The sequence below is a fragment of the Hydractinia symbiolongicarpus genome, chromosome 14 (assembly GCF_029227915.1).
Source record: "Hydractinia symbiolongicarpus strain clone_291-10 chromosome 14, HSymV2.1, whole genome shotgun sequence".
NCBI classification, from domain to species: domain Eukaryota; kingdom Metazoa; phylum Cnidaria; class Hydrozoa; order Anthoathecata; family Hydractiniidae; genus Hydractinia; species Hydractinia symbiolongicarpus.
In genome coordinates this window covers 17,185,524-17,196,597 of record NC_079888.1, presented here as the reverse complement: position 1 = coordinate 17,196,597, position 11,074 = coordinate 17,185,524, and the positions used below count along the sequence as shown (strand labels likewise).

The following is an 11,074-nucleotide window of genomic DNA, read 5'->3' as shown; positions in this document are numbered from 1 at the left end:
CAATATTATTGAAGGAAAACAATGTTTTAAATAATTGTTACGTCATCAACTTTCCGGTAGCATTTTCTATGGTGCCCATTTACCGCAAAATGTGTTGGGTTGGGTTGTTTCTTTTTTTCTGACACTACTTCCTTCCTTCTTTATGCCTTTTTCTCTTCTATTTAAGAAACGGAAATATGAGATAGCATTAAAAGAAAGTTGGGAAATTTTATTTTATTTTGCGAATCATATAAAACAAACGAAAAAAAGCATGATTTACAAGGAAACTTTTAAAGAGGGCGAAGCTCCTAAGAAGTACCAAGTGGGACTGACCAGCGCAAATATTAATTCATGTTGTGTTTAAGAACTTATGTTCGTGTCTTGGTATTTTGGCACAGGTATGAAGTTTAATATTAATCAAAACTATTTTATGTTGGATTATGTTTGGGTTACTGTATTTATAACTTCTTTACGATTTATATGTGCACATTACTTGATTATAGGATTCCTATCAAACAAAGATGTGCTGGACTAGTAACAAACTTCCTGGGTACATTGCAGCTAGTTGCATGACGACCAACGAAATTGATGTTACATTAAAACCACGATGGAATAATAATCTTCTAAAACTGGTGGGAAAGTTTGAAATCAAACTGGAAATCGCGAGGCAAATTTCTAACGATGGATTCTCATTAACATTTCCATTTATTTTTACCAAATCGAATGCTAAAATAGTTAAGGCATCATTACAGAGATATAGTACTTGTTTGAAGGGTTAAAAACCGAGTAGGGGATGACAAACAGGGAAAAGTTGTGATCATTTTGAAAAAACTTAAAGCAAGATATAGGCTTGAGGTTAACCATCTTGTTGTAAGTTTTGGGAAAAGAAAAAAGCAACTACGAAGAAAACGATCAGCGACTTCACGAAACAATTATGGTAATGTTACGAAAACTATGGTAATGTTACGAAAACTCGTAAGAATGGCACAGAACAAGTGAGCTTTTATAAACAATGCAAAACTGGCATCTTGGTGTTTCGCTGCACAGGTATAAGGAGAATCAAATCTGGAGGAGGTGAATCACAAGAAAAAGCAAGAACTGAACGGGTCGCATTTATGCGCCTTAAGATATACGGTGTACAAAAGGAACAACAAAGACGTTCACTGGATTATAGGGGCGTTCTGAAGGTTGTTAAAAAAAGCATGATCTCATCAATGGTTTGGCAAAAATATTGTAATGGTGTACTTGTTCATAAAAAGCTTTCTTTTGTGCAACCGACAAAATATACTATAAGTTAATTAACTTTGAATAGGTTTTAGCTTCTTTTATATAGGACTTATTAGTATCATATAGAAGTAATACTGAGTTTACATTGTTAATCATTATTATCTTATGTACTATAATCTTGAGGCACATTTAATACCTTCATCGTAAAGGTATTTTTATTCGTGAACATTTCTCTATTCTATTTTTTTATTCTATACAAAAGACCACGAATTGATCTTTAATTACAGGCAATAAGAAGGAGAGTTTATTAGAAAAGTTCAGGTAATATCTTTATATCAGTTTTTATTGATATTAATCGTCATTGTTTTTAATATTGTAATCTTAATTATGAATCACGCTGGTAAAAATGTTACCATTGTGAATGTAGTTAAAGATATGTCAACAATATGCAACTTCAATGTGTCAAAAAGCAATTCTAACCATAAATCAAAAGCATTCTTGATTAGCAATCTTCAATCGTGTACAAAAGGCATGGATCTTGCTTCTATCCTCTCCCGTCATTCAATGTCGAAAAATGAACTTTGTGGCTGACTGCAATGGCAAAACTGCTGCGGTGACAACTGTTGTACCAACACTGAAAATCAGTGTGGACGGGGGCAATATCTGCAGAATTTGTATGTTTTTTGTTGATTTTGCTATTTTTTTCGAGTGCTGTGTCCATGCTGTCAAAAAACTAGAGGGCTGTAAGATTGGTAATAGAAGATCTTCGTAATTGATGCTATTCTTTATTCTTGCACAATCTAAACAATAAACAGATACTCATAAAGACAGTCATTATAGACAACCTGTTCATAAATATTTGCTTTTTTATAATGATTTTTTCTCTTTTTTGTCACTGCTTCCAAACAATCGAGGCATCGCCTTTTAGATGGCGAAAATGGAGTACCGTTAGCGCATTCTGCTCGTACTCACATAGTATTAGGTCCTCACTCAGGCGCAAAAATAATGCAGTCTTGTCAGTCATCAACGAAACGCCAATTTGTTTGACAAGCAAGCAAGAAAGCAATGTTAGCAATGTTAGACATATGTCTGGCGATAAAGTTAGATTGTTAAAAGTGGAGGAAGAGCTTGCCATTTGAATGGAACATTAAAAATCCTTTGTACTTAGTTACTTTAGAGTTTGATAGTATTCGTTTTAGTGGTACAATAAGTTACAACCTGCAAAATGTAATAAAACTACAAAAAAATCTACAGTTTCTTTAAACGAGAACATAAGAACAACAAGAGGAGCTGTACTTGGTAAAGAGTACTATATTGATAGCTTTAGTAAGGCTATTAATAGCTTTATACGATTTTAAAGTCATTGTCGTTGCCTTTTAACGGTTTTGTCCGAGTCCAACATTTGAATAGTGATTCCCCATATGCACTAGTGTGACAACAGGTAAAACAATTAGTAAAAATGAGTAAAAGAGCACCACATTGGCCGCAGCCATTACATATACTTGATAAAATAAAAAGCAAAACGAAAAAGGTGATCAATTAAGACAATCACGAGGTGTTTAGAATTTAAATCTACATGTTCTTTTGACTTACTGCACACGACTGTTAACATATGATTTATGTTACCAGATCGTTCCCAGATTTATAAACATTTTCCTATTTCAAATATAATTATCCTGTTGCTATAAGGTCCAATATATGTGGTACGGTAAACCAGAGATAACTACAAAATTTTAATCAACTTTCAGGTTCGACGTGAGTTTAAAGCTAAAATAATAACAAAACGTATAAAATAGGCGTACAAAATAAACGTACATATTAAACGTGCAAAATTAATAAATGTAACAACTCACTGTTGTATCGCGTATAAATACTGACGCGGGATACCTTTGTTTACAGACTTTGATTTGGCAGATTTCGAATTATAGACAGACTTTGATTTTGAGCGCTTGAATTACAGATTGACTTCGACCTTTTACTATGCTTTCTTTCTTTCAACTGAGGAAAGCACTGCGCGAAGTTTCTAATTACAATCATTCGTATGAAATGCCATACAGGCAAAATAGACAAAAAACACGGCATTTCCGCTCCATTCCCCCACCGCCAGTGAGAACGACTGTTCAAATGAATTTAATCAGCAGAGTCTTCCAACAAACACAATCTTGCCGCCGGTATCGTTAACGTGCCACCACTATTCGTTTATATCTGCACTGAACGTATAATTCCGTCGTTACCTGAATGCACATAGGTAATGTTATTGAGGAACGTTGTCTGTTTGAACAAATTTTAAGTCTGCAACACGCATGTTTCGACTGTTTTGTAGCCATTTCTTTCTCCGAGTTAATAACGGCAAACATTACGTACTCATCTGCGCCAAAACATGTTTGTTGCACTAATCGCCACTCTTTGTGAAGATTTATTTCGTTCTCACAGAAATTTCCAGGGCTGATATTTGGTGCTGGTGATCCAAGCAGGAAATGATTTGGTGTCGTCACTTGTTGCTGTCAAATTACGCTGGTTAAGGATTGCTTCTATTTCGCATAAGAATGCATAGAGATCTTTATCGGTGAATAATCGGTCTTTGACAATGACTTTTAACGCACGTTTGACTGATTTTATCATCGATTTCCATGTACCTCCCATCGATGGGCTAGCTGCAGGGTTAAATTTCCATTCAATTTTATAATCGATTAACATCTTTGTCACCTTCTAATGATCTAACTGGGATAGCGCTTCTTTCAGCTTGCGTTCCACTCCAACAAAATTCGTACCATTGTTACTCCAGATAATATTGACATTTCCTCGTCGACTATAGAACCTTCTTACTGACATTATGAATGTGTGGATAGGTCGCCGGCTAATTCGAGATGAACAGCGTGTGTGGTAAGACATGTGAAAATCGCACAATACCGTTTCGCTAGTGCTGCATTTGATGTAGTTTTTCTAGATAGTTTAACCATGATCGGTTTAAAGTAATCAATACCGGCATATGTAAATGGTTTTTCGCCGATCGCCAACCTTTCTTTTGGTAGATAACTCATGTATGGTGCTTAAGGCTTGACACGTTCACGTTTACAATGTAAACAATGTCGAAGAATTTTTCCAATTGGATTTTTTCTTTTTTTTTTCTCTTCAGACATGTAGGTTAACTTCGTGCATGTGTATGATTACCAGTGATGCTTTGGGATGTTTTGGGCACAAAATAATTTGATGCTCTGGAAGTTCAGCTCTACTGAGACGTCCACCGACTCGGATTAATTGTTGATTGAAGCAAGACTGAAGTGGTAAGATGCTGCTACTTTTGGACAAAACGTTTTTCGTCTTCAAGGATCGATATTCGTTAGAGTACAATTCTATCTGAGAGGTACCCCAAACTTCTAATTCGGTATTTGAGATATCGGATGCTGTTAAGGTTGTAAGCGACTCTCTTTATGAACAGTCTCGTTTCCATTTTAACCAATTCGACTTAAGTTTGATAATCCATGCTGTATGTCGAATCATTTTTCTCCATGATGAGTAGTGATTCCATTTATTCAATGGAAAATTTTGTTGTTAACCAATTGTGTCGTAGCAATGTTGATGGTATTTTTGGGCTATTTCATGTTTCATTGGCCAATCCATTCGCCCTTTTGGAAGAAACCCTGGGCCTTTTATCCAACGGCATTCTGTAGACAACATTCCAAAGTTAGATGTGTCTGGTTCTATCGTCAGCAACATTTAGCACACCAGGTATGAAGTACCAACTGTTAATTTGTGTGTTTTCGCGTACTTCGTTGACTCTGTGTGCAATATACTAACTAAAACGAGAATTTTCATTACGTATATAGCTTAACACAGTTTGAGAATAACTTCAAAGAAGAACGCTATCGACCCTAAAGCTGATTTCGCTCGTTATCACACATTTCATCCTTGAAGCTATAACTGCTGCTTGGAATTTCAACCTTGGTATCGTTAATGAATATTGAGCTCACGAAGCTAAGGATTCCTCTGTTGGTAGAAAGCAACTCCTTCAAGACCGATTTGATTTGTAGAACGTCATTTTCTGTGTCCCATAGTACACCCAGGGCTCTTTAAAAAGGCAGATTACTCAAATTGAGGTTGACGATTTTCTTTGATAATTTTAATGGCGGTAAAGCTTTCATGATTTCTCTATTATTTGATAGCCATTTCGTAAGTCGAAAACTACCTGTTTTAAGTAGCTTGGTGAGAGTGGCTATAAAGATCGCTTTTGCAGTATTCGGTTGAGAATTCAGGAAGTCATCCATGTAGAAATCTCGCTTGAGTGCCTTGATGACCTCGTCGTCGAAGTTATTCTTTTCTTCGATCGCTATTTTCTTTATCGCCCAGTTTGCACAAGAGGGCGGATCTGCCTTCCCAAAAAGGTTGACATTTTGTAATCTTCTATATTGTCGATGTTCTTATTCCTCCAAACAACCTAAGAGCGTCTCGATCTGCTGGTCGTACCTTCACTTTGTGAAACATCTGGTCGATGTCCGTCATCAAATCATATTATCCTTCTCTAAAACGAAATAGAAAGCCAACAAGATTATTGAACAGATCAGGACCTTGGAACAAATTATCATTCAATGAAATATTTCCATATTTCGCTGCAGCATCGAAAACAACCCTATCTTTTCCTAGTTTTTAGGATTGCTTACACCATGATGTGGTATGTAATTTGTTAGTGGAGTTATTACTTCCGCTTCATCTGGGGTTAGTTCATTTGTATGAACCTTTGAGATATAGTCATTTATTGTTGCTTTATATCCGTCTGTTAATTGATTATTCCTTTTGAATTTCGCTTCTAATGACTTTAAACGTGACACTGCTAGCGGACGATTAGTTAGTAAATGCGGTTCATCCATTTTCCAAGAGACCATCTTAATACCTATTCCTCTCCTTCATGGTTGTCGATTCCATCGCTCGTTTCTCGTCTTTTGGGAAAAGGTGCATGATTTCATCCATTTTATTTGTGCCATAGGATTGAATTGCCCAAAATTGCTCACCTTTTTCTGATAAAGTTGACGAATCAGTGCGAATTAGAAATGACGATGAGTTAATCGAATTCGATCTTTCACCCATAAATACCCATCCTAGTTTGGTTTTTACTGCAATTGGATCATTTGGTTCTCTTGATTTATGGTCAAGATGAAGAAGTAAATGAGGAAATTCTGAACCGATGAAGATTGTGACGTCTTTTTTACTGAGTTCAGGAATGTCAACATGACGTATGTGTGGCCATTTATCTTTCGTTTCGTGGAGAGAAATTTTGCTATTGGGCAGGTTTAGATCTTTCACGACCCATGCATTTTTGGTTTTCACATTTTCAGGGTGATTGTTGGTTGCTATAGTGAATGACACCAACTTTGAATTAATACTTTTGGAAACTGACATGACGTTTGATAGCTTCAACGACCGATTTGTTCCTGTTTGATTAAGTTTTTCGATGACTTCTTGTCTGATGAATGTTGAATTAAAGCCAGTGTCAAACATTGCATTAGTCTCGATCATTCTATTGCCATTTGATATTTTGACGGGTAAAACTTGTAGAAATGTTTTGTTGCATCGTTCTGAAGCGGCTGTTGCAATTTGTGTTTTCTTCCTCGTCTTGTCGCGGTTTTTCAATATGCATTTCCTGTTGCACCCCTGGATTTGGCATGTGTAGGTTGTGTCTTTTCGATACACAATTCCATCAAAGCTTTTCCTTCTTAATCTTTTTTTCTATCTGGTATGGACTTACTAGTGAATCTTTCGCACTCTATTAATTGGTGGTTTCCAGAACAGAGCCAGCATGCACAATGAGATGATTTTTCCTGGTTAAATGAGTTGTTTTGTCTGTCTTTAAAATCACGTGATTTGTTTCCGTTACTCTGATTTAACTCTTTCTCTGCAATAATATTTGCAATAAGATTGAAGTAACGATATAGCTTTTGTTCCAACCATTTTTTTAAAATAGATGAGATCGATATGTCCGTTGATGAGTTGTTTATTATCTGAATGTTGGAAGAAATCTTAGCGAAGGTTATATCGTAGTCTGGCAACTGCTTTTGTCAAGTTGTCACTTGATTTCAGTGGTGTGTCCTATCCCATTGATAAGAACCAAGCGTTGTTGATTTTTAGCTGTTGGTGGAAATGTCGGAAGCTGACTCTGTCGTAAGGATTCAACACAGTTGTCCAAAATAGATTTGAGTTTTGGGTAAGTGACAACTAGAGGGCTACCAATGTCGCGTTTTGATGTTTTTAAAGCAGTAGAATAAAATAAGCCGCTGCAGCCGATAGATTTAACAGATTTTTGCGTCCCCTTCAAGAACGCTCAGCAACCTATCGATGCGGACATGGTCATGAAATGTAACTTTGAAGTGTACTCGATTTCGAAAGTTTTCGATGAATTCTGGCCAGACACTTGGATTTACATCAAAACGACGTAATTGAATTGGCAGAAGATGACGTAATTCATATGCTTGTTTCAGAGCCAACTAAGGACTGATAGATGAATGGTCGGAGTTTAAGGCAGTTTCTTTACCTTCTCTCAAGGTATTGATGAGTTGATCTACAGTTTCCAGTTTAACGCCTTCGGTAGATGACTGAGATTTGTCGTTTTCATACTCACTCTGGTTGGGATTCCCGCCTTGACCAACTTTTTCGTTTTTGTTAAATCTGATGGTTGGTACTATGAAAAGGTGTGTAACTTCTTTGATAGGGATTTTTCGTTGAGAAGTCGTGGTTAAGGTTGTCACTACGTTGGTTGAACGATGCTGCTGAACTAGCACATTCTTCCAAGAACGTTGGTCTACTTCTGCTAATATATCCTTATGCTTCGCTTCTATCAGTTCACCCTCGATCTTTTCCTTTTTTCAGTTCGAATTCGAAAGCCTTTCTCTTCTCTAGTTCACTTATTTGATGTTGAGATTTTTCTTCTGATTGTGCTGCTAGTGCTTTAGCGAATTCTGTGCTTTTACACTTTTCTATCACACCTAAATAGGACGTACTACTGACACAGTTGATAGCTGACACCTGTGATTTGACGTCCTTGAGTGATAAGAGCCGTGGGAATGATTCGAACGATCTGAGTGCAGCAAACTGTCTGGGTGATGTAAATTATCTGAGTGGTGAGAACGATTATCTGAGTGTTGTTTATGAGGATGTGAGATATGCTGACGTCTAGAATTTTCAGAATGACGTGAATGTCGCGAGATTGATGAAGCAATTTATTGATTTTTATTTTCTGAGAAGTTAAACCAATCCTATTTTTCCTCAATGCGTTTAGTCAGAACAGGAAGTATTTCATGCGAAGGAGAGAATAAAAACGCAGAACAAAATGCAAATTAATGGAATACCAGTGGTCCGATTAGCGGTTATATAAAAAATTACATATATGAATCTCAAATTTTACATCTCCAGATTGGCGAAAAATGCCCTTCAAGACGTCAACCATCTCATGGTTCAATCTTAAAAATCACGATGAATGTTTCGAGATTTTAGTAATTTAGAAAAGCTGTATTGTTTAATTGGCATTAACTTAGATGAAAATCTCCATCAGAAACCAAAACATAAAATGAGATACATGTTTACATTACACAACTACAATAATATAAAAGAATGATAAGAACACTAGAAATTTTAACGGTGCTGCCAAATTTTAGAAAATATACTTTGCGTTTGAACTTCTTAAAATGTGTCGTCAAAATCTTAAAATATTTGTTGATTTTTGTAATAATGATCTATGGGAAAGGTTCCGAGTATTCTTGTACGACTTTCTCTCTTTTTAATAAATTTGTTTGCTATTTCATCTCATCAGTGTATGATTTGTGAATATATAATACCATCAGGTTAATCATCCGTGTATCAGTGGTTGCAGCTCGAAGGTAAGTTTCAAAGCTGAAAAACATCGTTTACGAACAGAGTTTGTAGCAACCATAACTAACATCACTTAAGTAATTAGACTTTCCCTTTACACATTGCTTTGGGCTAACTGCACTGAGTCTTAACATATCATTTATGTTACCGGATGATTAGTAGATGCATAAACATTTTCTTGGGTTAAACTGCTCAAATGACTATCGTATATATATATACATCCGTGCCGCTGTGGCGCAATTGACTAGCGCGTTGGACTTCTAATTCAAATCTTGTGGGTTCGACTCCCATCAACGGTGATTTATGCCAATTTCTTACCGTTGGTATTGCACACAGATGCTGAACAAACAAACCATTTTCAATGTCTTTAATCAAAACGAAATGGGGATCAAAGAACAATAACGCAGAACAAAACCAAAATTAATGAAATAGCCGTAGTCATATTAGGCATTTCATATGCTGATTCCCTAAAACTTTTTTTTTGCAGTAATTGCTTTCTGTAATTACTTTCTCTGCACCAGGACACTCGATCGAAGAATAAGCAAAACCAAAGAGGTAATCAACTTGGATATTGACAAAGTATTTAGACTTTCACTCTACATATGTTCATTGTGTTTGTCTTACCGCACGCGAGTTTTAACACATCAATTATGTTACTGGATGATTACTAGACCGATGAACATCTTCTTGAGTTTAATTACACCAATGACTAATGTATATATACCAGTGCCCTATGGCGCAAATGACTAGCGCGTTGGACTTCTAATTCAAATGTTGTGGATTCGAATGCTGTGAGCACTGAACTAAGCCACTTACTTACAGTTGCTATTGCACACAGATGCTGAACGAACGAATCGTTTTCAATGCGTTTAATCAAAACCAAGTGCACTTAATGGGAAGCAAAGAATATTAACACAGAACAAAATAGAATTTAATGGAAAGCCGCTGTCATATAAGGCATTCCATATGCTGATTCACTAAAAGTTCTTTCTTTTGCAGTAATTAATTTCCAGTAGCCACTCCCTCTGTACAAACACACTTGATCGAACAATATGCAAAACCAAGTACGTCATCAATTTGGATATTGAGAAAACATTTAGACTTTTACTCTGCATATTGTTTTGGCTTACGGCACTCGAGTGTTAACACATCCATCATGTTACCAAATGATTAATAGATGCATCGATATTTTCTTGGGTTAAATTGCTCCAATGCCAATCATATGTATTTAGCCCTGCCGCTGTGGCGCAATGGACTAGCGCGTTGGACTTCTAATTCAAAGGTTGTGCGTTCAACTCCCATCAGCGGTGATTTATGCCAGACTCTTACCGTTGCTATTGCACACAGATGCTGAGCAAACAAACCATTTTCAATGCGTTTAACCAAAACCAAATTTTTTCAATGGTAAGCAAAAAATAATGATGCAGAACAGAACAGAAATTAATGAAAAAGCCGTAGTCATATTAAGCATTCCATATAGTGATTCACTAAAAGTTTTTTTGCAGTTAATGCTCTCTAGTAGCCACTCTCTGTGTACAAAGACACTAGAACAAAGAAAAAGCAATGCCAAATAGGTCATCAATGTGAATATTGAAAAAGCATTTAGACTTTTACTCAACATATTGTTTTGGCTTGCTGCACTCGACTGTTAACATATCCATCATGATAACGAATGATTACTAGATGTGCAAACATTTTTTTGGGCTACATTGCTCCAATGCCTATCATATATATAGCCGTGCCGCTGTGGCGCAATGGACTAGCGTCTTGGACTTCTAATTCAAAGGTTGTGGGTTCGACTCCCATCAGCAGATATTTATGCTAGTTTCTTACCCCTGCTCTTGCACAAAAATGCTAAGAAAACAAACCGTATTCAATGCGCTTAATCAATACCAAATTCATTAAATGGGAGGCCAAGTATAATAACGCAGAGCAAAATGGAAATTAATGGAATATCCGTAGTCATGTAAGGCATTCAATATGCTGATTCACGAGAAGTTTCTTTTATTTA

At 36.3% G+C, this 11,074-nt stretch overlaps 1 non-coding gene across 1 annotated transcript; it reads left to right on the top strand.

Annotated features, from left to right (window-relative positions):
- Nucleotides 1-10,299: 10,299 nt before the first annotated feature.
- Nucleotides 10,300-10,373, top strand: Trnar-ucu (transfer RNA arginine (anticodon UCU)). The gene has a single exon. It is a non-coding gene; the product is annotated as a tRNA-Arg (tRNA).
- The last annotated feature ends 701 nt before the right edge of the window (nucleotides 10,374-11,074 follow it).